Source organism: Hylobates moloch, unplaced genomic scaffold (assembly GCF_009828535.3).
Source record: "Hylobates moloch isolate HMO894 unplaced genomic scaffold, HMol_V3 SCAFFOLD_6, whole genome shotgun sequence".
In the NCBI taxonomy this organism is placed as follows: Eukaryota; Metazoa; Chordata; class Mammalia; order Primates; family Hylobatidae; genus Hylobates; species Hylobates moloch.
The window spans coordinates 144,057,511-144,082,381 of NW_026652281.1; the positions used below are offsets into that span (position 1 = coordinate 144,057,511).

At 40.0% G+C, this 24,871-nt stretch overlaps 1 protein-coding gene across 3 annotated transcripts in view; it reads left to right on the forward strand.

Moving 5' to 3' along the window:
• Nucleotides 1–24,871, forward strand: part of TENM2 (teneurin transmembrane protein 2) — a 1,386,931-nt gene that overhangs the window by 80,168 nt on the left and 1,281,892 nt on the right. The window contains exon 1 of one of the 3 annotated variants that reach the window (XM_032158571.2): nucleotides 16,734–17,151. The exons of 1 other annotated variant lie outside the window; for it this stretch is intronic. The gene's annotated coding sequence lies outside the window, so the exon portion shown is untranslated. Of the gene's footprint in view, nucleotides 1–16,733; nucleotides 17,152–23,115; nucleotides 23,455–24,871 lie in introns of those variants that run through there. One more of the 3 variants, XM_058440114.1, reaches the window with a different exon arrangement.

The window sequence follows — 24,871 nt, forward strand, 5'->3', positions numbered from 1 at the left end:
TTATTAATTAGGGAAATGGAAATCAAAACCACAATGAGGTCTTAACTCACACTCATGAGGTGGACATACTAAAAAAGATAGACAAGTACAAATGTTGGTAAGGATGTGGAGAAATTAGAACCTTCATACATTGGTGGTGGAAATCTGAAATAGTGCAGTCACTTTAAAAAATAGCTTGCCTCAAAGAGTTAAACCTATAGTTACCCTATGATCCAGCAGTTTCTCTCCTAGGTCTATATCCAAGATAAATGACAACACATCTACACAAAAACTTTCACAGAAATGTTCATAGCAACATTATTCACATTAGTCAAGAAGTGTAAACAACCCAGAAGGTCATCAACTGATGAATGGATCAGCAAAACATTGTATAACCATTCAATGGAATGTTATTTAGCAATAAAAAGAAATGAAGTACCAATGTATGCTACAACATAGATGAATCTCAGAAACATTACGCTAAATGAAAAAATCAAAAGCCAGTCACAAAAAACCAGGTATTGTAAGATTCCATTTGGAAATATCATAATATATAATAATAAAGGATAACTAGGCATGATTTCTCTTTGTTTTTGCTTTTGTTGATAACAAATCTTAGTGTTTTTCAATGCCAATAACATAAAATAGATGTATATATATATAATAGTGCTACCAAAAGGAAAATCATTCTCATTTAGGTACAGAAATTTTTCCTGAAGTAGTATTTATTTATTTATTTCTGAAGAGGAGAGGGTTATGGTTTGGGTCAAAATACTGATGTTAATGCATGTTGTGTGTGAAAAAAATAGTTTGTGTAAAGGTAAGTAAGCCGCTAATTTCATTCATTTACTTAAACAAAACTATGTAGTGTTCACTCCTTATGTTGTGTTCAGTGCTACCTGAGGCCAAAGATCTTTAAAGGTGAACAGACTTCGGTTTTAAAAAAAAGGATGCTTAACAAATGAACAAATACAATTATAAAGTACTTGATGATGATGATAACTTCTATGAAGAAAATAAAGGAGAGTAATGGGATTGCGAGCATTGAGGGGAGGACTGGATGAGGGACAAGATCTGCAAAATCTAAGGAAAGTACTCCAGGAAAGTGTAAAAGGGAAAAGTCAGTTGATAAGGAAAAATCAGTTTGAAGTTGTCAGGAGCAGGAAGAGCCTGCAGGGCCTTGTGGTGATCCACACAGCCTGGGAGGAGGTCAAACGATTAAGCAAGGCTGGACCATTTGAGAACTAGTAAGACCACCAAGGAGTCTGGATCTTATTGAAACTACAATAGGAAGTCATTGGAGGGCTGTAAGTGAGACAGTGCCATGATCAGATAGAATTTTTAAGAGTATATTGACTGTGTAGGAAGAAAGTGGGGCCAAGGGGGCCTTGTAGCAGCTCTTCAGGCAAAGGTCAATGGTACTGTGGGCTAGGATGGCAGCCACAGAGTTAGTGAAAAGTTCTCAAATACAAGTGACTTAAGACATTTCTTTTTCTGCTTGATTTTATTCTCGTGAGATGTAAGACTATTGAACATTCTGTTTAGCGTTTAAAAGTGAATTTCTGACTGATTATCTGGCCTTGCCAAAATGAAAGGCACACAATGGCATCTGACTATTTTTCTGGGCAGCTCCAGCCACCTCTCCCTCAATACTTCGGGTGTAATCAATAAACATAACAGGGGCTATTCATTCCACCAGGATGGATTCCAACAAAAGGCCTCTGTTCACACTGGTAATAGGCAGACTTCACCCGCTCCATCACATTATGTATTACGTCTCGCAGTCTTCAGTCACCTACCTGCTCTACTGTTCAGTGGTAATGAAATGCTCTGTTGACATAAGAATCATTATAAAGCTGAGCTGTTTACACTTGTGGTGGCCAAGACAGTGTCCCTCCAATGGAAGGCAAAGCACTGCTCATTCCTAAAGGACAGATATTCACACGTTTTTGGGATTATGAAATTCAGCAAGTTCTTGGCTTGGGTTGGGTTGTAAAGGTGTCCTACAGAAAATAATATGTTCGATGTAACCTTTTAAATTTATGTTAATAGGCTTAATATATTTGAGTGGGCACATGCTACTGAGAATAACTTTAAAGCATTCGTGGAGACTTGGTCATTATTATCTTTTGTCAGATTTCTTCCATTGTGAGGAGAACCTCTATCTTTTCTTAGATTTGAATTCACTGGGCTAATGGCCATAGAGGTACCTACAAGCACTTGTAAATAGTTAACATTCATTATCGTGAATTTTTCAGTGGAAGGCTGACTTCTCTGGGTTTATTTTAGAGCAATTAAATATGATTTATTCTCCATCATTTATTGACTTATTCATCCAGCAGATGATTATTGACTGCTTACTGCTATGTTGTACAATGTGAGACATACAAAGAAGGCTAATTAATAATAATAATGGCTAGCGTTTATTGAGTAGACACTGTGAGCCAGTACTTACTTAGCATTTCATATGCCTTACTTATTCTTTAAAAATACCTGATGATGCAGCTGCCATTATTATTTCCAACGTATAGAGATGAAAACTAACGCATAGAGAGCTTAAACTATAAGCCCAAGGACACCAAGATGGTGCATGGCAAGGCTGTATGTGCAGATCTGCGACTTGAACATGGACCCTGACCCAACAGCCCTTGAATAAGTGCTAAGGTATTCCACCTGCCAAGACATGACAGATACCCTAGTCTCAAAATGCATGCAGGCTAGCAGGAAAAGCAAGACATTTATGAAGACAAGAATAGTTTACAGTAAGTTCAAGTTCAACACAGGTAAGAACAACTAGCTATAAGTATTGAAAACAAATCACTTCCATCCAAAAGCAGTGGTTCTCAGACTTGGCTGCAGGTTGAAATCACCTGAGGAGTTTAAAAACATACAGATGCCTTGGGTCTCCACCCTAGAATTTCTGACTTAATGGACCTGGCATGCACTTGTACAGCTGGATTTTTGAATGGTCCCCAGGTAATTCTAATGTGCATCCAAGTTGAAAAACACTGAACTGGAGGTACTAGGGAAAATGTTAAAAGGGAGAGAGAGTCAGAGTTGATATTTCAAGAATAAGTCACTGTTTCAAAAGTCAGAAATGTCAGGGGGTGAGAATGGAGGTGGATGGGCAGGTTGAGATTTGGAATAGATCCCTTCTGCTCCAATTGTGATCCTGGGACCAGCAGCATTGACATCCCATGGAATTGGTTAGAAATGTGCCATCTCAGGCTGTCTGTCCCAGACCCCCTGAATCAAAATCTGCATTCTCATGTGATTTGCATTTGCATTATAGCTTGAGAAGCACTGGCATAGGGGAAAATATAAAGAAATGACAGAGCACATTTGGTGATGGGCAAATGGTACCCATGGCAATAGGTGGAATATAGAGCATAGCACATAGTGAGGTGGGTGCCATACAGTGGAGCTCAAGTCTTCAGGTGCCTTGATCACTATAATAAGCAGTTAGGATTTTGTTCTGTGGAAAGTTGGAAGTCTAAGAGCTCCTAAGTAAAAAGTGATGTGTACAGAGATGGCTTAACATGGTCATCTGGTGACCATTTGTAGACCAGATTAGGGGAAGGAGAGACCAGAGGTATGGAGGTTCTTACAGAGGCCTCCACATGAATTCTCAATTCACAAATATAGAGAGTGAAACTCTCAGACTTGGGTGCAATTCAGGAAGCAAGTTCTTGTCTTCAAAACACATTGTTTTACTTTCAGGGATTCTTATCTCCTCTAGCAGCCTGACATTGGAGTTATGTTATGTGTCTGAATAGAGATATAGGCTGCATCTTACTCTGAGTGGCAGCCAGTGCACATAGAGCAGCTTTGTTACTTTATCCATAGTATACTTCCCCCTCAAGGAGGAACACAAAGAGAGTTGTAATAGTAGAAGAAAGACATTTATGTTTGTCTAGCAGCAATATGGTAACTATCATACCATAAATTTTCTATGTGGTCTTGGTCTAGGTTGTTGCATTTGATACAATATTCTGGTTGAGAAGGATTACTCCTTTTGGGAAATGATATTCTCTTATATCAACTACACATTCTTAATCCTGAAACTACACAAAATATGATTTTTTCTTTGATGGTCCTTTCAGATCAATAGCAACGACAGTGCCTAAGGACCATTGTTATAAGTGTCAGCAACCATTTTATGCTTAAAAATGTGCTAACTTATGGAGATGTCTGGTTGGTCAAGTGCTGGGCACATGTATTGACGTTATATTCTTTTAACCCAAGAGAAAACTTTTCATAATGCAGTGTCTAAGGCATTATGTTGCATATAGTAGGTTCATTTGTTACAGGAACAAAAGCACATGCACAGACTGTATATGAAAAGATATTGTATTGCAAATAGACTTTTAAAATATCAAATTCATAAGATTTACATGAAACTGCATCCATTTAAAGCATATGAATAGAATTTTAAAATTGAAAATAACTGGAATAGGTGAGTAATCCAGTGCATTAAAAGTATCTATGAAGTTATCTGCTAATCATCAATATAAGCATGTGTTACCAAAATGATCAAAAAATGGTAACTCTTAGTGTAGTCACAATTTTTTTTTTTTTTTTTTTTTTTTTTTGAGACTGAGTTTCGCTTTCGTTGTCCAGGCTGGAAGGCAGTGGCGCAATCTCTCAGCTCACTGCAACCTCCGCCTCTTGGTTTCAAGATATTCTTCCGCCTCAGCCTCCTGAGTAGCTGGGATTACAGGTGTCCACCACCATGCCCAGCTAATTTTGTATTTGTAGTAGAGACAGGGTTTCACCATGTTGGTCAAGCTGGTCTGGAACTCCTGACCTCAGGTAATCCGCCCGCCTCGACCTCCCAAAGTGTTGAGATTACAGGCGTTAGCCACCGCTCCCAGCCTAGTCACTATTTTAAAATTCAAACTAGCAGGGAGAAATTTCATAAAGTTTACCCGTATCTTAAAACTTGATACTACAATTTATGTATGTTGCCACCAGATGGTGGTGTGTGCTTTAGTCATGATCACATGATCTCAATCATTTTAACTATTATAAAATAGGTGAGATGAACCGATTGATATTCAGACTCTGAATACCCGTCTTATTTTCATTTGGGAAAAAATAATAATAATGGGTTGCCTGTTGTAGGCAGCCATTTGCCATAAAAATAAGACAAGACTCCAAGCCCACAAATGATTCAGTATTTTAGCAATATATTAGCACAATAAGTATCATATCAAAAATTTCAAATATCATTAAGACGAAGCATCTATAATATAAGATGAATCACCGAAGACAGAATTCTGATTTCTTCCAGGAGGAATCTGGGAAGATTTCAGAATAACGTTATTCTATTAAAATTTGCTTTGAAAAAAGAAATAGTTTACCAAACGTGGAAAAGAAAGGAAGATCATTGCAAAAGAAAGAAACAAACCATGCTGTACACAGATAATGATGCATTTACAAAACAATCATGAATCTGTGTGATCAACATGTGGGGTTCATAATTGAAAAGTGGGGTTAGATGGTACTTGAGGGTAGGTTTAAAATACATGACAAAGGTCAAGACATGAAGACATGCCCTTTGAAGCTAATCTTACAGGCAAGAGGGAGCTATGACATGATGAAATCTGTAAGATAAAACGATTGAAAGAAAGAAACACATGGATACAATTTTTGTCTTAAGGAGAAACATGGCTCATAAGGAGATCCTTGATAAGGAAATATTCCCAACAAGAATCTTCCAGTCGTCTCTCACTTCCTCAGCTTTTCTCCTCCAGCTAGGCTATCAAATCAACTTGTATTGCATTCTCTATCTGTGTTAACATTCGGGGAGTGGAATGACATAATTCCTTGCTAGAACCACTATCTTGCTTCCTCTTTGCTACCTTCTCTCCAGCTGAAATGTTAAGTGAGATATATTATTGGCTCTAGTTCCCTTCTTCTCTTTTTTCCTCCCAATGACCATGGCTGTGCTCTCGGCTGCTAGAGCTTTCTGTAAAGGTTTGGAACCCATTTGGAATGAGGTTGAGCGTAGGAGCGAGGTAATTACCTATCCTAATCTAAATCCCTTAATGGCTACTTTGTGTATTGCTTGCCTTTACTTTGCGTGTTTGGTCTTTATCACCGAATAGAAGTGAGGGCAATGTGCCCTATATCTGGTCTGTTCTAGGAATAAGTGGTCTGCTCATATGGGGTGCTAAATGCTGCCTAAGTCCCTTACCCTGGAATTAGGGCTACTTCTCTGCTCTCCATAGAAACTGCTTTTTGGAGCTGGCTCTGCTTTCCACTTGGCTTGCCAGAAGACCAAAGACTCACAGTTTGGTCACTGATAATACTAATCCTCTCTGACAATTATTTGGCAACCTTTCCTATTAGAATATCTTTGAAGTGTTCTTGGTTGGGGATAGGGGGGTGGGGTGGAATCTCGGCTGGCAGGAAAGGACACAGGCCTTTTAATCTCAGAACCAAAAATACTCTGCGCTCTTTTTTCTCCAACTTCATTTCACTGTGAAGGGCATTCTGCTTCTCCAAGTCGGTGTGACATAATCACAGGGCACTCGCGAGTGCTTCTGGAAGCCCTGACGCGGAGGTCGTCTCTTTTACCAGAGATAGAAGGTCGGGAAGATGCAGCGAGTACAGCGTTCTTATTATAACTCGCCTCCTCACAGGTTTCTGGGCAGAGTACTGACCTGCCCTAACCTGTTACTTCTCTGAGGATGCTTGTTGATGGCTGTGAACTGTTCAAAGGCTTTGGGGAAGAAAAAAAGAAAGAAAAATAGGAAGTCGAATTCCAACCCATTCAATATCTTCCTATTTAAGCGAGCTCAGGGTCTCCTGTGCCTCTCAGAATGTGGAGTGGGTGAGGGGAACACAGCCTCAAAGGTTCTGGAGGCTTCTGGAAAACACATACAAATGAGAGCCGCATCACAACCTTTTTGCTGCTCCTTGGCAGAGCTGTACTGTCCGAAAGATCCTTCTCGATACTGCTGCCCTTCCTTTGCTCCTTCATTCCCCTTTGGCAGCCCCACTCAGCACGAATAGCTTATTTTAAGCCCCATCTTTTCTCTAGAAGAGGGCTCCCTCTACATCACCTCCAAAGCCACTGCTAACATTCGGGCACTCTCCTAAGTCCTTTCAATGGGTTAGCTTAGGAATCATTTCTCTGATGAGAAAAACTGAAGCTGAAAAAGTCATGTAACCTGCTTGGGGTCACCTAGCTGGTGGATGGAGACGGCAGGATTTGCTCTGCTACTTTCCTCCATTGATTTAGCATCTTTACATCTCATATCTGAAAAGAGCTTTGTTAATTACTCCCCCTTAAGTGAGAAATCTGCAGCTGAGAAGGCCTATACATTCTGCACACCTGTCTTTTCGCTTTTGTCCTTGTGCCAAACACTTGGTCTCAGTGTTCTGAGATTCTTATCAGCTCACCCATTTCAGAGATTACACATCTTGTCCATCACATGGATGGTCTAATGTCTGGGGTGGGGAGAGGCACAACTAAACCAAACAGTGGGTTTCAGTGGCATTACTTTGCTCAATCCACCATTTTTCGCACTCTGGAGACTGTTGCTTGGGAATTTCTTGGCATGTTCTTCAACAGGCCAGGCCACGTGAGCTTGAGACAGAGAGAGAGAGAGAGAGAGAGAGACAGAGAAGAGGAAGGGGGGGAGACAGACTGTTGGAATTACTTTAAAAAAAATGAAGCACCTACTATATTCTGGGCATTGCTAGTTGCTTTCCATGTATTTTCACAATTAAATAATTGTCACAACAAATCTAGCAGAGGAGCTTTTTCGTCCCCATTTTGTAAATAGGATGATTGAGATTCAGAGATGTTAAGTAATGAGGACCAAGGTCACACAGCGAGTAAGGGGCTGAGGTGATACGAAGCTGTCATCTGAAGCCCTTGTTCTTTTCACTCTATCATGAAGCTTTTTTTTTTTTTAAAGATACTATACAGTTGCTTTAAACCAAAGGGAAATCAGAGACTGTTGATCCTGGACTTCATTCTCCCCATGGTGCCATGGCATTTGATGATAATGAAGATTTTAGGGGCCTGGGTCTGTGGGCAGAATGTCGGAAGAGGCTGTATTGAATATAGATCTTCACTTTGGAAATGAAGCTACATCACCTTTGCCATGTGAATTAGTTTCACCAATAAGACATGTTGGCCTCATTTATTTTCTATTTATTAATCTATTAGTGTTCATCAGATACTGTAGGAGTAGATTATAGTCAGAATTTCTAACACTCTTTAAAAATGAGAATCTTTGGTTCATCTCCCTCTCCCCTTCTTTCTGCTTTCCATCGCTCCCTCTTACTTCCTTCTTTTTCCCTCTCATTCCCCTTTCCTCCTTTCCTTCCTCCCAACATCACGGTCAAGTGCTGGGGTGTGTCACTGCCAAGATGTAATGGCCTTGGGTGAGTAACTTAGCTTCCGTAGTCCTCATTTTCTACAAGTATGAAATGTTTATAATAACGGTATCTCAAACTGTTGCTTTGAGGAAAAATTTTATTAATATATGCCAAGTACTAGCCAATAATAATAATACTATAGGAAGCACTTCGTAAAAGATAGTCATTGTTATTCCTTAAACTGTAGGTATTAGTCCAGGCAACATACAAGGCACGTGGGGTTTTTTTTGCAAGGGAGTAAAAGGAATTTTCCTGGTAGAGGATATGACTAGTTTTTAGCATGATGCTCCTCTCCATTTTCTTGTATGATTATATTTCAAATATAATTTTAAAGTGTATTTTCAGAGTTTTTTTTTTTCTTATTGCCTGCTCATTAGTAACCCATCTCTCTGTCTCTATTCTCTGAGAGTATTCCCTACCATGCCTCTGTGAGGATACATGCCTTGGTGAGCAACAGGAGAGAAAAACAAACCTAGTAATGTGGAAAGCCAGGGTGCATAGGAAAAATAACAATTATATAGCCCTCGCAAAATGTTTTTCATCTTGAAAATGCTTTGAAAACATTAACTAATTAATTAATCAAAAAGAATTTCTACCAATCAGTGAAAATGCTCTTTACAATGTATTAAGCCTCTTGAAAGGTATTATTTATTCAGGGATGTTTTCTCTTTCGTCTGAAGGGAATCATCAGTTTCTCTTTTTTTTCTTTTTCTTTTTTTTTGGAGACATTTCAGGAGATTGTGTGGAATCTCTGCATGCTCCTTTCACTCTATGCATCCCAGCAAGCATGAGCATGTGAAAATGCACGTGTGCATACATGCACGCATGCACACGCAGTAACAAATGCAAAAGGTTATTTTAGGACTGAGCCCCTGGACAGTAAGTGCATCAAAATATTATATAACATTTTCTAATTCAGTGTGCTCATCAGCTTTTTATTAACCTGCCAGCAATTTCAAGACAAAACAATTCCTGTAAGTCTCACGTTATCAGCTTCACCTATTACATACGAGCATCTACTTTCCTGTCTCTTCTGCTGCCCTTTGAGCTGCTCTAGAGCTGGTGCTTTGTCACCATCTCCCTAGAGCCTAGCTACTCACAGAGCCGCCAAAGCATCAGCCCTGTTCTCTGGCCTACAAAGCATAACTTAATCTCTTTGTGACATTGCAGGCGAGTAGTAATAATAATCTTATGTTCATTAATTCAACAAGTATTGAGTACCCGCCATTCATTTATTTATATATTCCTATATCATATACTTTATTAAGTGCAAGTCTTTGTGTGAATCACAGTGATGGGTTCAAAGATGATCCAGACAGGGTTATTGCATTCAAGGGGTTTGTTGTCCAGCTGGAAAGAGAAGGCAAGAACATAAATAACTTTAATATAAAGGAGACATGATGAACACCAACAAAGAAGCACCGTCAGAAGAGGGGGAGAGGATCTTTGGCTGGGGAATTCAGGGAAGCCTTTTTGGAGTAGATGGTGCCTGAGTGGGACATTGAAAGAGGATCTGGCTTGTGGAACTGATGGGGATTGGGTGATGTTCCAGATGGAGGCAAAATACGAGGGGAAAACCACGGACCAAGGAAATTATAGTTTATGAGAATCATTTAACTAGGGCCTAGGTAGGGGAAAGGATAGAAGACATGATCTAGGTAATGTGGATTGGCCCTATATTGGGGAAATGCATGGCATTTGCAGCAGTATACTGGGTCCCTACCAGCAGCAGCCATCAACGAATCAATCTCATCACTCAGAACAATGTCGCTTGTGTAGATATGGCCTCCAAATACCTATCCACGCAGTCACTGCTGATCAAATGTGTTGGAGCACATTGGTTTATGTGAGGAAAGGCACATCCCGCTCCTGGGTCACAATATGAAGAGCCTTATGTGATAGGCTGAGGAATCCAGGCTTTACTTTTTGACATTACATTGCAATTGAAGAATGGATTCAAAGTAAATATCGTTAACATCATTGCTGTTCTACAATACTGTAATTTGAAGACATCCAGAAGTGCTATTGAAATGCAGTATTGGAAGCCTTACCTACACATTAAATTAAGCCTTCAAGTTTTTTATGGAAAATTTAAATTTTATCTTCTTCATCCTCTGGTTATCAGTTTCTGTTTCTTACTATTATTAATTTCGTAGAAATAGCAGTTTTCCTCTTGTTTTCTCATTCCTTATGGGCTTTCAACAACTATGTAAAGGGTTTTTGGAGGCCGGGCACATTGGCTTATGCCTGTAATCCCAGCACTCTGGGAGGCTGAGGCGGGCGGATCACAAGGTCAGGAGATTGAGACCATCCTGGCTAACACAGTGAAACCCCATCTCTACTAAAAAATACAAAAAATTAGCCAGGCATGGAGGCGGGTACCTGTAGTCCCAGCTACTCGGGAGGCTGAGGCAGGAGAATGGCATGAACCCAGGAGGCAGAGCTTGCAGTGAGCGGAGATCGTGCCACTGTACTCCAGCCTGGGCCACAGAGCGAGATTCTGTCTCAAAAAAAAGAAGAAGAAGAAGGAGAAGGAGAAGAGAAAAGAAGAAAGAAGAAGAAGAAAGGTTTTTGGAATTTAAAATGTAGACACAGGTTGAGTATTGCCCATCCAATATGCTTGGGACCAGAAATGTTTCAGAGTTCAGACTTTTTCAGATTTTTGGAATTTTTCATATACATAATTAGTTATTTTAAGGATTGGACTCATGTCTAAACACATAATTCATTTAACTTTCATATACAGTTTATACACAGTCTGAAAGTTATTTAAAAAATATTTAAACTCATTTTGTGCATGAAACAAAATTTGTATACACTAAGCCAGCAGAAAGTAAAGGTGTCAGGCATGGAATTTTCCACTTGAGTTATATTGGTGTTCAAAAAGTTGCCCATTTTGGAGCATTTCAGATTTCAAATTTTTGGATTTGGGATGCTCAAACTGTAGTATTACATCTGTGTGAGGCTCTCGGGCATCATGCCTTTTATCTAACTGATTTCTGGAAGGATAAATAATCATCTTACAATATACCAAACAAGATTTCTACCCTTAAGTTACAGAACCAAGATCTCATTGGTTACCCTTTTCTATGCAAGGTGCCCTATACAAAAATGCAAATGCTGCCACATGAGTGAACTAATGGCACCAGGTTAATCTGCCTGATTGAGATTATATTTTCAAGGGTTTTTCCTGACCTCTCTTGAAAATGGGAAGTCACAGCATCTACTGAAACATCTTTAAAGGATGTTGAAGACATTGGAAACAAACATGGAGAACTGCAGTGATTAAAAAAGAATCTGTTCGTTTCTACTTCTAAATTTCCCATCCTGATGAAAGTGAAAATTCTCTAGTACGTATACTCTGTAAAGGATTTTACAAAATTGATGAGAATGTCTGTTGAGACTGTGTGACCTGGGAAATGGTTGACAATTACAGTGCAATGCTATTTAAAAGCAAAGGGAATAAAGGCTCATCAATGAGAACTCAGACGCCTTTGCTCCAGTGACACTCATTTTGTTTGGTCTTTTGCCCTCTAAGCTCCATGTACATCAGTTTTTCTAATTTGCCAAATAAAACAAATAATGCTCCCTTAGAGAGGCTATCCTAACTGAGTTTAAGTGTTCTTGGAAAATAATGATACTATTATACACGAAGTGTTGTGCACACCAAGTACAAATGAGCCGTCACCATCACCCCTCCCTACATCTGCCTCCGCGTTCAAATGGGTGTCGGAAGTTTGAGGCAGCAGAATGCAGAGTTCACCATACAGAATTCGGCAGCAGACAGACCTGGTATTACGTTCCACCTTGGATACTTACTAGTTGTATGAGTTGGCTGTAACTGATTTGCTCTTTTGAAGCCTTTGTTTCTCCATTTGTGAAATGGGGATCATGACTGTACCTGCTGCAGAGTTGCTATGAAGAATAACTGTGATGATCTACATTAAAATGCCCAGCTGTTACACGACTTCTCAAAAAGCCTAAAAGTTCATGTCCTGGGTGCCCCAGCAGAATATCAAGTAACACTTTAAGTTTTCTGCAAAGTTTTCCTTGAAGGTTGCCCTTCATGCCTTTCTTAACCGGTTATTCTCATCACGAGTTAAGGATTGCACTGCACATGTGAACAAAAATCAGCCTACCTTATACACAGGAAGAGGTTATCAAAAATCCCCGAGACGTTTCTGCTGCCTGAAGCATTTTCTAGGGAATACATTTATTCTGGGGAGGGGGGTGGAGGAGGGAGAAAAGAGAGGTTAATATTTAACCTTTTCTTAGAAACTTCACTTTATTCATAACATTTCAGTGTAGAGCAAGTTAATAGCCAAACAATTGCAAGAAACAAATCCACAGTCAAGGGCTGGTATGTATCTGTAGCTGGATGCATATGTCTATAGCTGTGAGGTATGTAAATAGAATGGATACAGTTTGTGGATGCTCTTTGTGTGCGCTTACAGAGAGGACAGAACAGGGAGATGAATGCTGGAGATAAGGTAGAGCATGCAAAGGATGCAGATATTTTTCTGTATGGAAGCATCTCATTCTTACAGACCTGATTGGTATAGCCTAGGGGTCTCTGCCAAGGGCTACACACACTGATCCAGTTACAAAGTAATACTCCAAAATGGAAAGGTGTTTAACAAAAGCTTCCTATTTGTAATCAAAGCTTCCCTTTATCACTGAGCATGCCCAGCAGTCAGCTTAGAAGCAGAGCTGTACAAAATGCAGTTTTTACTTTACTGTGGCTTGTAGCCACTGCTGCTGCTGACAATGAGCAGGGAGGCGGTGAGGCATTGGGTTCCAGGTAAGGCCTGAACTGAACAAAGGGGGAGCCTCGAGGAGCGGTAACAGGTGGGAGGAGTGGTGCAGAAGGCTTGCTTGGCTCTGGACAGCATGTCCTCTCTGAGTGAGGGTTCCCCCAGCCAGGATTTGCTGAAAATCTTGGAAAGCCCCAGTGCCATTTTCAACATCCTGTACCACACGTCTGTAGTGAGAGATGCCTGGGTTTAGAATGTAGCTCTGTATTATGACACTGGTTGTGACCTTGGTAAAATAGCTTTTAAGTCTTTGAATCTCAAATTCCTTATAAGATTTGATGAAGGGGAAAATGCACCCAGCGGTACCTCTCCCTGGCAGTTAGACCCTCGAGCATTATCAAATACTGTAGCATGGCTAAACTGCAACACCACACTGACATCACCTCACCCCCATACCAACCTCCCCTGAAACTGTGAAGACAGACCTAGCCTCAAATCCTAACTCTGCTACTTACTAGCTGTAAGACCTTGGACGAGTTGCTTGTGTGTGTGTGTGTGTGTGTGTGTGTAAGAGAGGGATTGAGAGACGGACAGAGAGTGACTGTAGCTGGCAGATACTGTGAGATAAAATGGGAAATTAAAAGTAGACATATCACTGTACCCCTGCAGTTTATAGTCAGGCTTGTTGGGGAGTCTCAGTTTCATTGTCTGTAAATTGGAAATAACCATGCTTAGCCAAAAGAATTGTTGTTAAGAGAAAAAAAATCTGAGCAAGTTGCCTAGCACACGGTGGGTACCCATAGTAGATTAAGAATATCCTTGGCGAGGTGGCTAATGCCTGTAATCCCAGTAATTTGGGAGGCTGAGGCGGGTGGATCACTGAGGCCAGGAGTTCAAAACCAGCATGGCCAACATGGTGAAACCCCATCTCTACTAAAAATACAAAAATCCGCCGGGCGTGATGGTGCATGCCTGTAATCCCAGCTACTCCAGAGGCTGAGGCATGAGAATCACTTGAACCTGGGAGGTGGAGGTTGCAGTGAGTGAAGATCATGCTACTGCACTCCAGCCTGGGCCACAGGGCAAGACTCTGTCTCAAAAAAAAAAAAAAAAAAAAAAAATTCTACTGCATGCCTCTTTAATTCTTACTATACAGAATGATTTATCTCTGTTATTTCTGTATTCCCCCATAATGCCATCCCCAGCATCTGTCTACCTTATTTCCCATGATCCCCTTTCATGTAGTCTGATTGGCTATTGGACAACATGACAGGGATTAGTCATGTGGACTGCAGCACCAGACAGACCTGCGTGGGAGTCCTTCTCTAACAGTTATCCAGGTATGTGACCTTGGGCAAGCTACTTAATCTCTCTCAGCCACATTTTACTCATCTGTGAATTGGGAATAAAAACAGCTCCCCTCTCCTAGGAATTATTATTCTTATTCCAAGAGTAGTTTGTGTGTGGGTGGGGGGGGGGGGGGGGGGGGAGATGGGCGGGGTAGAGAGTGAGAGTGAGTTTAATTACAAGAGACACATTCTTGCCCCCATGGAGTTTACAGTCTAGAGGGTTCATGTGTGTCTAGGAGACATACGCTAGCTAAATCATAACACAAATGGAAAACGGAAGCTACCACAAATTTTTTAAAGTTACACGATGCCTTGAACACCTGTAATAACCCAGAAAGATCTCATGACTTCCGTGAAGAAGTTGATGCTGGAACAGATAGATGAAGGATAAATAGGAGTTTGCTAGATGAAGAGGGGAGAGAAATGCATCCCTAGCAAGCCCTCAGTAAATGCCCCTCATTAGCATTTTAAGCATATGATCACTGCCTTCCTGTTAGAATATAAGCCCAAAGAGTATAGAGATAATTCCCTTGTCATCCCCTGTCACCGCTAGGATAGCACTTTGAAGGAAGTAAATGCTCAGTAAATATCCTTGAATGAGTGAATGTTACAAAATCAATGAATTTCTTGAATGAAATCAAAAGTAACTGCCATGGCCTTATCCCATGGCTTTATTCAGAAGGCAATTAAGGGAGATGCATGTTCTAGTAAAAAACAGCATAGACCTTGCAATAGGACAGTGTCTTCATTCAGGGCCTGTCCCTTGAGGGAAGTGACACCACATCTCAGTCTCAGCTTCCTCATATGTAGAAGGGGGTTAGGATAGTTTCTTTACAGAGTTCCTTTAAAGATTAAGATGGCACCTAATTAAAGGATGACCAAGAGTATGTAATCAAGAGATAAGTATTATTACTATTAGTACTATTAAGACATTGGCAAATTTCAGGCATGCAGTTTTTCAAGGTTTGTAGGTTATTGAAGACAACAAGCCAGGTACAGCTTGAAGGCCAGAGGATGTTATCACCCAAACACCCACCAGGCCTTTACCTTGCTGTACTTGCCTAGCGTTCATCCACACTCCTCATCCTGTCTCCAGTGACTGAGGGCCAGACTGCAGGGTTTAGATTCTTGATGTATTGGGTATGATATACTAGCAGTTGATAACATTCTGGGCCTTGGTTTCCTCCTAGGGTGGATCATACAGTTTCTGAACAGGTTAAAATCAGATAATTCTTAGGCAACACATTCCACAGAGCCTGCACATGGTAAGCAAGCAATACTTGTTCAGCTGTTACTATTAAAACCACCAGGCTCTGCTGGATTTTCTGTTAATTACCCTGTAAACTGAAACAGCCTTTCCTGGGCTAAGAATTGTTTCTTTTCAAAGATTCCCTTTATGAAAAAAGAGAAGTAACTCCTCTCTGACGTCTTCAAGTCTAGCTTCCCCATCACTACGTCCTTGGGTGCAGGTTCAGAGCCACCGGGCAGTCTAGATGAGGCAGGTGAGCAGCGGCTGAAGGCTCTGGAACCTTTGCTTCTCTCTGGAAGCTACAGAGCTCGGCTCTGCCCCTGCTCTGCGTTCCTAACCCTGGAAGAAGCGGTCTGGGTGCAGCCAAGCACTGGACATGCCGGCGAGAGCCAGAGCAGGCTCGGGTCGTCCGCAGGACTCGAAGTCTTGCTGTGCTCTCCTGTTTGCAGAGACCTGGGTGTAGCTGTGATGCATAGATGTGGTGCATCGGGTGCAGAGCGGATCCCTCGGTGCGTGCAGCCAGGGATCCAAGCCTCCTCAGGCTAACCCTAGAGCCGAACTGAACTCTGAGCCGCCCGGGATTCGCGCGCTCAGTTCCTGGTCTTGGAAACGCCCGGCTGGGGTTCTCTCTGCAGACAAAGGGGTGCACGTGTCCCTAGCGCCCCTCTTTCTCAGCCGTGAGCCCCTCCCTGGCTGCGTACCCCGCAGCCACAGCAGCTGCAGCCCCAGCGCCACCACCCAACCCCGGCGGCCTGGGCCGGTGCTCGCTCTCGGGGCCCAGGGATTGGCTCGCACTCCCCATTCAGGGACCGCGAGGGCTGGCGGACGGCTCACGGCGCTCTGTGTTTGTGTGTGTGTGTGTGTGTTTGTGTGTGTGTGCGCGCGCGCGTGTGTGCATGTGTGTGTGCGCGCGTGTGTTGTGCGGCGCGCGGGCGAGCGCGTGTGTGCGCGCGAGAGCTCGCGTGCAGGAGTCACTGGGTGTGCGTGCGTGTGTTATGGGTTTGATTCCAGAGCAGGTTGCACATTGGTCCTGGGTGGCTCGCAGGCTCAGGTCGTGCTTGGGCGTCCTCCTCCTAATCGTTTCCGAAGTAGCAGCAGCAGCAGCAGCACCACCGGCAGCAGCAGCAGCAGCAGCAGCCGCCGCGGCAACATCGAGCTCAGCGGCACAGCAGGCAGAACTGTGCAGAAGCGAGCACCGTTTGGGGAGTCCGGGGGGCGGGTAAGAGGGAGGAGGGGGAAAGCCTGTCTTGGTCTTTGGGATTATTTTTTTCCCCTTCTTTCCCTCTCTCTCTCTTTCTTGAGGGTGTGTGTTGCCCCCTCGAAGTGAAGGAATTTTGCTCCAAAGCGAGCTGGGACCGAAGACTCTAGGCTAAGTTATCTATGTAGATGGTGTCAGGGAGCGAAGCTACTGACCGAGCTGCTGGTAAATGTTTTTCACTTCTTACTCTTTAATGCTTAAGGCTTTTTTCCCCTTTTCTTTCTTTCTTGTTTCCTTTCTGTTGCTCCTCATTCTGCAATCGCTCCTGAATCAGCTGCAGTTCTCTTTCTCTCTCTCCTTGCGTTTGTGCAGTTTACAACTTGTTTCATGGTTTTCTATGTATTTTTTTTTTCCTCCTTCATCCTCAGATGAATGCTGGAACATTTAAATTCGGCACTTCGGGAGGTCATCATTAGTTGCATGAGTTTCAGGGGGGAGGGGAAAGATTGCTAGAGCAGACTGTTATTTCCCTGCAGAAGGACTGCCGGTTTCTCTCTAATGTTCATCGCAATTATAGGGATTTTTTTTTAGGATGCATTTTAACGTTGCATTGCTGTTTAAGGTTATCGTTCTCCAGGATTACAATGCATTTGACTCAGTTTTGACAGCATGAGAGATGCCAGTGATTCCAGAACTACTGTATGGTACATGCTGGCTAAAATATGCAAAATTGCAGGAGGAATCATTTGCATTCCAAAAGAGAATTTCTTTAAAAATGCCGTTTTGCATCACATTGCTACAGATTTGCAGGAGGCAGTAATAGACACCACTACCCATGTTGCTTGCAAAGATAATAAACATATAAGTGCTTTAGTGCATCACATACTGTCTTGGACTCCAGTGATTGAGCTATTGCTAAATTTACTTAATAATAAATTTAGGGCTATGAAGAAAGAGGGAGATTGCTGGTACTGTTTTATTCAAAATTATGAGACACGTACAGCAGTATCTCTCTTAGATCTTAGTTGAAGTGGCATCTTGTCAATGGAGGGGGGGTTCTGCATACACATGGAATAAAATTATTTAAAATAGCCAGCATAATGAATGCAAATTGAACTCTAACTCTTTTCTTAAAAATAGAACTCACTCTGTAACTCTGGCTGCCAGGATCTGTTTTAAATATTATTTAAAAATTAATATACAACAGCTCTTTAATGCATTCATATCATTTAAAGTTCTTTGGAGGGTTCTTGATCATTACCATGTTTTATTTGTTTTGCTTTTTTCCTCTTAAGTTTTCAGTTCCAGTTCAGCAGAAAAACTGAAAGGCCAGTAAGTAAAGGCAAATCAGCAATTTAGAAAGGAATCAGTGTATAGTTGTAAAATTTCTGCTAAGCCATGGAAAAGTGAACTAATATAATGGCAGCCTAAATGGAGGAAGGGGGCCTCTGCGGTACAGCAGGTTGCAGTTTCTGTACATGTATCATCATCCTGAGAAACCCTGAACTCTAAACTGAGATGAGGACATCCAGTTCAGGGATACTCTGAGACACATACATTCTACAGAGGGAAGATGTTGTTATTCAAGGAACCCTCCTTCTGCCAGGTGGTTGCCACATCATAGAGCAGCAACTTACCTATGTGCCAAGAGTACGTTTGCAATAATACTCTTAAACTTTGTTTTAATGTAAACTTAACTAACGTTGGAAGAACTGCATGAAACAGAGAAGGCTGTTCAGTCCTGAGAAACAAAACAAACTGTAAATTAACTCAACTAGTCAGATCTTCTTTTATATAGAAAAAAACCTACTCTAAGGCACCACGCAAATTCACCTGTTCTGGGTCCCCTGTGTTGACAAAAGCCTTTCTTAAAATTGTGAACAGAATTCCTAAGACCTAAAGCTTATTTCTTCCTTTGTAGTCTGCTGAAAGTAATAAGGCATTTTATTTAGAATGAAAGCTCAGCTTATTCATGGGTCCCTTGAAATGGCAATATTACTGTTTTAAAATATTTTCATGGACCTTTGAATGGACTGTTTTGATCAACTTAGTGGGGGGAAATCCAGCTTGCATTCATTAAGACCACAGTTGTCTTTGAGTGAAGCATTTGTTTGTCTGGGTACTAAAGAAAAATGATTTCATATAGTAAACTTCAATCCTAAGAACCCAAGTCACCTAAAGCATCAGGTTCCCTCATTCTAGGACCCAAACCAAAAAGCGATATACCCCATGCTGGGCAGCTGTATTATTTCTCTGGCATATTCCACACACATGGTATGAAAAGATAACTGACCAGGCTAAGGGCTTATTTTGCTAGGTTCATGGGGCAAGATTTCTAATTGTTATGTAACATATTCAGATCATGAATGTATTTATGAAACATCAAAATTAGCTTCAGTTTCAGTATCTTCACTAGACTCGAAGACTACGAGTATGTTGATTTAAAGAACATTTTTTTCCTACTGAGGTTGTTTTTTTTACCCACCCACCCCTCTTTCTACTTCTAGTTTCCTGGCAACTTCTGAAAAGCTCTGAGCATTTGTGTTAAAATATTAAACGTATCTACATTTTGGGTGTGATGCCAGGTTAGATTACTATTCAATCAACTGGATTTGTATGACTCTTACATCGTTTGGAGTGGTGTCGTGTTTGTGGCTTGTTGATGGGTTTATTATGATAATAATTACTAAGTTTTTTTATTAAATCTTAACTAAGCTTATTTTAACTTTTTGTGCCTGGTGTTGATTTCAGGTTAATGTATGAAAATAATACTATCATCTTGATAGCCTTGCTGGTAACTTAGATAGCTTCATTTCAACTGGTCTTCTTGTTAAATTTCAGCATGCATTGGACTTACTGGGGAGAAGGTAACTTGGGGAGATGGCTATGTAGAAAGACAGGTATCCGAGACTGTTGATTCATGGAACTTGTCAATCACATTTGGCTGTATTGTTAGAGTTCCTACTTTCATTTTGATAAGAATGGAGGTTTCTCTGCATGTGTGAATCGTTTATTATGCTACAGCTACTGAATGTTTCTTAACATTAATTGCTATTTTTTCATTGTGCAATTGAAGGGAACTTTGAACTACTTGTGTGTTTTTAAGGAAAACCTGTTTGGCTGGTTTTTTTCATTGTTTTCTTTCTGTGCAGATTAATTTTGAGAAGTGATTTCTGGTGAAATATGGTCAAGGTCATTTCCAAGGGCCTTTTTTGTCCCTCCCCACTTGAGAACTAAAACAGAAAGACAGACTTAAAGAGGCACAACTTAACATCACCCTACTTAGCTTGAAGGGGGCAACATGAAAAGCCTATGTTATTGTCTCTCATTACTTTGTGGAAAGCAACAGTTTTGTTCTTTGAACTGCTGGTTCCTAGTAGCCCTGATGTACTCACAAGGAGAAACCCCCCATTCTGCACTCATAGTATATACCACAGATTCCCAACCTTCAGGGAACATTGCAGGACGTATGTATATAGATATGTCTTTTTTTTTTTTTTTTTGGTGGGGAGGAGACATGTCTTTTGATACATTCTCAGTAGTAGGGGACATAGCAGTGTTTGATTAAGCATGATGTATTTTCTAACTACATAATACTCTGCTTTAAGTTTTGTGAAAGCAACAGTAATTTTATGAGTCTTATTTGCTGAGAGCAAATAGTAGTTTTGTCAAAGTATTCTTTGTACTTCTGGTTTATATTTTGCTTTAAAAAGGGAACGTTCACATTGTTCAGTACTATGCACTATCAGCAACAGACTATTTAAAAATTATTTTGGGTTGTTTTCTCTCCTTAACAAACATAAACCACTACTTAACATAATTATTTTAGCTGTTTTAAGAGTGTGTAATAAGAGGATAATATATCGGGTCCTGCTCATATTTCCAAAAGATTTCATAAAGTTATGGAGGTAGAAAATGTTCTCCCTAAAATTAATGTTACTCATGACTCCAGTCTATTTAATATATTGTATACTACAATATGATTCTGAAACTGAAATACTGCATCCTTTTTATGAATTCTTAAAGGGAAAAAAATGAAGCACCTGAGAAATAGTTTGCAAATAAAGTTTCTTCATTTTTACTGCCAGACTTTCATTGGCCCCCCTCTCCTAAGTATAGAATTATGAGCCTTTCAGGCAAAAATAATGATCAGGGAAAAAGTACAGTAATGTGCTTTTCGGATGTACTATGAGTGAAAAGAGAGCAGGTGTTTTTACACTTTTCCTATGAGTTTGGTAAAGAGAAACTGAAACCAAGTAACACAGCTAATATGTTAGAATAGAATCTGTATTCCCCATAAAGATTTTTTTCTACTGAACAGTATGAATTGACCTTTGATGGAACAATTGACAGCATCCCTTATCTTATCAACACGGTGTGGCTCCTGCCAGCATATTCATGGTAGATGCTAAAGAACCACCTCTGTCTTTGGAAATATAACAGTGCATTGTTTGGGGGGAAAGAGATGGTTTCTTTGAAAGTTGAGACTTCTCAGGACTTGACAGCAATTCTTTGAGAGACGCTTGACTCACTTGGATATTTGTTTAGATGACCTATGGAGAAAGCCCAGTGTACTCTTCCATCTCTAATTTAGTTCTGCTACAGGTTTTTGGAACATAAATATGAAGTTTTCAGCTCATCCATTCTTACTATTACATGAGTTTATGATTTCTGGAATGTGATGCAGATCTATAGAAGTATAGAACCCAGCTTTCCAAAAGTCAGTCAGTTTTACTGCTCTGTTGACTAAATTATTTAGCTGTATGTAAGCTTAAGCTTATTTGAAAAAATATTAGAAGTTTTGTGTAATCTTTTCTGTTAATATGACTTTTGTAAAGTGCTTTTATTAAGTTATATAAAAGGGAGTTACGTACCTTGTAAAATAAAGAACTCATTTATGAATTTGGTTCCAAAGAATAAGTCATTTCTTTTGTTTATTTAGGTTTTGCAATTTTTTTAATTGACCTAGTAGGAGACAAGGACTAAAGCAGGAGGATGTAATTGGTGTGATGAAGATGAAATTGATACTAATGATAATATACCGATTCTAAATCTTAAGGTGGGACACATCATGGAGGATTCTCTTGGAAAAAGTTTATATTTAAATATCATTTTTATTATTGCGTAGAACTTCACTGATACTCAATATTTTGACATCTCTCCTACTTCAATTAGAATAATAAGAGTCTATGTGGAAAAAAAATGCCACTAAATAGTAATGATTTTTGGCAGAGGTTAAAAAATCTCGTAATGTGAAATAATTATTTCAGAAAATTGTATAAGCTACTTGCTATATTTGTAACATGTTTTTTATAAAAAAGTCCCTTCGAAATTTTATTGTAAATGTTGGAAATAGTCAAGTTAGGTTCCTAGATTGTTTCTAGGAATAAAACTGAACCGTGATAGAAGATAGCTATATTCGTGCATATGGCTAGTCCAAACAGTAAATATCTACATAGTTAAAATCATTTTTATTGCTAGATAACTCCTTGCAACAGACTTTCTGATCTTAATTATGATAATTTTTCTAAGCCGTTTCATGTGTAAGAGTATATAGTTATATACTACACATTTCAGTAGAAATCACTTAGAAGAAACATAGGCAAATTTAAGCTGCAGGAAAGTATATTTTAGTCTTTATTTTTTAAAAATTCCTTCAATAAGTGTTTTTGGATTCCCAAGACAGGCCATGTACTGAGCTAAATCTGATGGTAAAAGTAATTTGATGCCAAAAGGATGTCTAAGAAAGTAAATGCCAATAGGGGTGGTTCCTTTTTGAAAAAAATACAAATAAAGGTTTTTGCTCCTTATATCTAAAGCGTATTAGAAAGGTGGTTTGGTTTTTATTTCGTTTTGGGTTTTTCTCAGGCAGTAATTGTATACGACTATCCACGCATCCTCTGCCTTCCACTGTGTCCAGCTCATTTCTGTTCATGGAGCCTGGTGTGATATGATACCTGGAATTGGAGACCTAAGTCAAGGTTTGGCACTACTGGCATGGATTCAACACAGGCCCGAGAAGAGGGCAGTGCGGATTAGTGGGAAGAGGATGCAAAGGAGAGGAAAATTTATTCTGTAGTTGGCCACCATTTTCCTACAGTAATGATTCTGCCACCAGTTTTACTTTTAACCTCACTGAAACTTCTTGAGAAGGCACAAACTGGCTTCTCTATATTTTAATCCTATGAATAATAACATAATTATTAGAAAAGCATTTCACAGTGGTTAGGGCTCCACAACTTGTGTGACCCGAAATTTAATTTTTGTCTTCTCTAATCCTGTTTATATATCCCCACACATAATCAGACGCAGTCAGATGAAACCAATTACTAAAGGAAAAAAATCAAATTTATTTATTATATTTATTGGATGTGTCTGTTGCTTAATTATCCATTGGCGAATTCACATGTGGCCACAGAGAGGGCTGTGGATGAGTGTGGAAAATGATCAGTCATCACTTCTCACAGGCTAGAGGAGGCTCCAAGAAAACAAGGGGGTGAAAAAGGATCCTTTCTCATTCCTGTCAAGGTGAGAATCTAAAAACTGAAAGTCATCACCCAAAAAAGTGACAGGTGTTTGGCTTGACATAGAAAAATCTCAAAAAGACTGAGAGTTACCAAAGTCTTCTTAACCACCTGACGTAATGTTAGGAAGAAATGAAGGTGGTCTGTACTCTTTGGAATAAATAATGATTTAGATGTTCAAAGGTGTGTGTTGGAAAAGTAGCTGAAATGATCAAACAAAGCAGATCACCAAGTACATCCCTCAGCTGTACTTTCAGGGACAAAGATGGAAGGATGGTGGGGTGGGAGGAGATAGGTGAGCATGAAGGACAGGTGAGGTGCAAAACAGTGTTTGCAGAATTTTATTGACCATTATGAATAACTCAAGTGAGCAACGCAAAGCCCAAGATAGCACCACTAACACAGCGAATTAAAATAGATTTTGTGTTTGGTCTTAGAGTGTAAGGACATACACAGACTTATTTTGGGACTTGTACGTTTTGGTTAAAAAAATTCCTCATCACAACCAAAAATGGTTTTTGTCTCTTTTTTTTACTCTGCTCTCAGTTTAATGGGATCAATCTTGAGCAGAGCTTATTCTGTATTTTTTTCCCACTTGTTGTCATCATACATTTTTGGAAATTTATCATCATAGAAATTTCCTTTTAAAATAGATAAAAACTGGAATAACTACCCTTTCGAGGAAATATGGCAAGGTTAGATTGTTATAAGAAGTGTATCTTATTTATATAATTCTTCAGTTCCAGGGACCACAAAATCTTTAAAGTACATCCCATTCATACTCCCAAATTTGAAAGTATATATGAACTTCAGGGGGAAAACAAACTACTATTGAACTCGAGACATTTGGAAGCTGTCCTCTAGGAATTACTGAATGAAACATGTTTTAAGAACTGTGGCACACCATTATTGCATAATTTAGAGAAGTCACTGGGTAAATTACGACTTACTGTGAATTGCCATTTATTCGTAGACGCTACCATTCAATTCAAACACTGTAGATTATCCTTTTGTCACCAATGGCTGCAGAGAAATTAAAAGGGCACCATGGATCTTGGGAGTGGTTTGATGCTTGTGGACTTAGCAAGAAAATATTAGAGAAGATCATTTTTTTTTTGTATTTGTTGTAATGTATATTTTAAAAGTTATTCTGTAATAGAAGTTATTACAGAATAAAACTTGCTCTCAGCAGGATTCATTGCAGAAGCCAAACAGTAAATAGATGGAGAGCCTGAACTCTTCTTCCTACAGCAGTGATTTTTCACCCAGCTATTCCCTAAGGCCACTCTAGGTATATGAGGGGCACTGGTTCTTTTTATATGATTTGTGTATGTTCCCATAGATTGTGAAGTCTATTCCTGGGCAATTTTCAAGTTAAAATTGTGTTACGGCTACCCTGAAGGTTGTCATTTCTTGGTTTT